Source organism: Eutrema salsugineum, unplaced genomic scaffold (assembly GCF_000478725.1).
Source record: "Eutrema salsugineum unplaced genomic scaffold, Eutsalg1_0 scaffold_11, whole genome shotgun sequence".
Taxonomy (NCBI): Eukaryota; Viridiplantae; Streptophyta; class Magnoliopsida; order Brassicales; family Brassicaceae; genus Eutrema; species Eutrema salsugineum.
In genome coordinates this window covers 2,491,082-2,494,724 of record NW_006256901.1, presented here as the reverse complement: position 1 = coordinate 2,494,724, position 3,643 = coordinate 2,491,082, and positions in this window count along the sequence as shown.

Here is a 3,643-nt window from a genome sequence, read left to right as displayed (position 1 = left end):
TGCTTATTAAAAGACCTTGAGTATTTTTCAGGAATGTTTGACACAAAACTATGATGAGTAAGACTCATGTGCTTCTAGACTTTACATGCTAATTTCTTTTGTGGTTAGTACTAGAGTAGGCGGTAGTTAGAGTACTTGCACTATGAACTCCCACCAGAGGATTTCTACTCACGAAGACTCTTTCTGCCAGGATAGACTAGCAGCTCATTTCACTTGAACATAATCTTGACATCTAATTTTCTCATCATTGGTTTTAGCAGGCATCATGACACACATCTAAGACATTTTTACATCATTATTACCACTCTTTGTTGTCCTAGATGGCCAGTTCATCTTTAGCTGGTACCACACCCTTTACCCAAAACCATCATCTTTACCCAAAACCATCATTTTAAACTTCATGCATTCTCCCTTTAGCTCTTTTGACAGATATGTGCAAAAACGCTGGAGAGAGAGGATCAACATGGTTTTAAGTCACTCAAGAAGAAGACTGAAGAAATTTGGGAAAGTGGAGCATCAAGAATCTATCAAAGCTTAATGGTGCCTCAAAAAGCTTGAATTTAAAGGTAAATTTCGTGCTTCCTAAGACTCTACATCCAAAGACATTTTCTCCTTTCAAAAAAAAAAATCGAAAAAATGAAAAAAAGGGAAAACAAAAAGCCTAAAAGAGTCTAGATTGGCCGATATTATCTGAAGCAAGAACTACAAGTATTCATTTGTGAGCATTGGTTTTAAGACCTGGACAAAAACCTAAGTCTGGGAAGTCATGAGGAGAACCTGAAGAAAGGAGATCAAGAATCTTAAAGCAAGAAGAATGTTACTGGAAACTGTGGATATCAACAACTCCACCCTCTCTTGCTGTTTTGCATAATGTCTTGTCTCTCCAGAAAAGATAACCCTAAACAATAAAAACATCACCTTCTAAACAGCCATTTTGAATACCTAGCCTTGATTGCCTTGTTAAACTCCTTTAGATGAGAACCACTGGAACCTATAAATGAACGTTAAGAGCTAGTTGACTGGAGGACAGGTTTAAGTGTGTAGATTTTCGCATAACAGATCAACGGACTAGTTATGCCTGTGCTTTGGTGAGAATTTTCTAGTATCCTTGATTTGAGCATAATGACTAACTCTGGTTTAGAAGCATGATCTCTGAGATTTTGTTAGTTCCTGCGATTTTCAAACCTCTTTTCCAGGTTCAGATCTTTGGTTTTGTTTGAGGACAAACAAAAATTTAAGTCTAGGGGAGTTTTGATAACAGCTGATTTTGACCACTTTTATAGATCACTTTCAGTATCTTATTCATGTGTTTTCACTAATTTTTTAAGGTTTTATAAGTGTTTTCCATGTTTTGGAGTTTTAAAAGACTTTTCAGGAAACTTGGGACTTTGGAGTGCATTTTGGAGCAAAAACACATTTTTAGATAAATTCAGGCCGTCAGAAGTTTGGCAACCAATGAAGACCCTCTCACCGTCTGATTATTTTTTAGATAAATTCAGGCTTGCAGGCCTAGGGTTGTTTTTAACAAGCCCATTGGTCTTCCAAAAGTTTTAAATTTATAAAACCCTAGTGTCCGCAAGTGCAAAAATGTACGTAGTAGGACTTAGGGTGTCGATCCACAGGGAGGATGTCCATTTATTTATTGGAATCTGCATTTAACTAGAATAGACACATGTATGATTAACCAACAGTCATCACCTTAATCAACTAATCTCTTAGATCAAGCAATTAACTCTCGCTCTCATGCTAAACTTAAAATCATGCATTGGAATTGAATTCGCCTGCTCACATCTTCTCTATAGGTAAGTTTCGACTCCTATAGCGACTATGTTCTTCTAAAGCTAGGTATGGATGATCTGATACAGCACTCTCGTGGCTCTGATCGATCATGGGCTCAGAGAATAGGTCATGAATCTACTCTCATGCTTTACGAATAACTTAGAAGAGATGAGATCCAGAATATGGCTAAGAACAATAGAAATCCTAATCGATATATATATGCTTGTCGATATCTTCAAACAACTTGACTCTCTGGGACTAATCTACATGATGCAATGAATGATAAAAGACATAGAAGAATGCAAAAGAATGAAACAGAAAAGTTAATAAGATAAAAAAGAGGAAGAACAATGGATCTGGGGAAGAATCCCCATCTCCATCGCCTAACCCTAGAAAACTAAGTTTGGTGGCTCAAAATCTCATTACAGGAGCACACACCCGTTTAGGGCTGCTAAACAATGTATTTATAGGTCCTAATGTCTTCCAGGTCTCATTTAGGGCTTCTCTGAAGAGAAATGGCGAAGTGGGCTTTGATGTTGGGGCTTGTGGCTCGTCCTAAGGTCCACCGGGGGTGAGAGTCTTCCAGGGCAGGTAAAACATGTGTTTCCCGCGGGTGAGAGTCTTCTGGGACTCGTGAGCTGGGTCAACTTGTTCTCCATGTATCTTTTGATTGCACCGTTGGATCTAATTTGAGCTGGATCAGACGGTGAGAAAGTCTTCATTTGAGGCTGAACTTTTGACGGTCTGACTTTGAGCTAAAAATATGGATTTCTTCCATTTTACCATCATATTCCCTAAGTTTCCTGAAAAGAGCCTTGAAACTACAAATACATGGAGATCATAATAAAAGTTCCTAAAACAAAGTAAAACCTTTGAAAAAGCATTTGAAATCAATGGTGAAAAGTGGTCAAAATCATGTGTTATCAAGTCCCCCAGACTTAAGACTTTGTTTGTCCTCAAACAAAACAAGATCTAATCTGGATAAATATCATTCAACAAAAATGAGAGGGAACTCAAAAATATTAGCAACCATACTTCTAGACCTTAATTATGGACAATGCATCAATCAGATCAAGTCTAGAAAATTCTCACCAAAATACAAACATAACTAATCCGTTAACTCGTCATGCGAAAATCCACATACTTAGAACTAACTTCCAGTCAACTAGCTTTTAACATTCATTAAAAGTTTCAGTGGTTCTCATCAAAAGGATATTAAACAAAGCATTCAAGGTTAGGTATCAAAAAGGCTTTTTAATGGTAAGGCTGATGTGTTTAGGGTTGCCTCTTTCTGGAGAGACAGGATATTATGCAAAACAGCAAGAGAGGATGGAACTGATAAATGCCCCTACAGTTTCAGTCACACTCTTCTTGCTTTAAGATTTCTGATCTCCTTTCTTCAGTTTCTCCTTATATTTCCTCCAGACTTAGATTTTTGTCCAAGTTTTGATTCCATAACTTCTTAAGTAAATACATATTTCCTTGGCTCAAGTAATTTCGGCTTCTAAGACTCTTTTAGGCTTTTAGTTTCCTTTCCTTTCTATCTTTTCTCTTTTTTCGTTATTTTTTTTTTTTAGAAAGAGGAAACTGCCTTTTGACTTGGAGTCTTAGGGAGCACGAAATGTACCTTTAAGAATGAGCTTTTCTGAGGCATCATAAGATTTTTGACACACTCCCTTCTGGTCTCTTTCAGTCTTTCTCTTGAGTGACTGAAAACTATGTTGTTCCTCCCTCTCCGACGTTTTTGCACATATCTGTCGATATAAACTTAAGAGAGAATGCATGAGGTTTGAACATAAAGGTTTGGGTTAAGGGTGTGGTACCAGCTAAAGATGAACTGGCCATCTAGGACAACAAAGAGTGG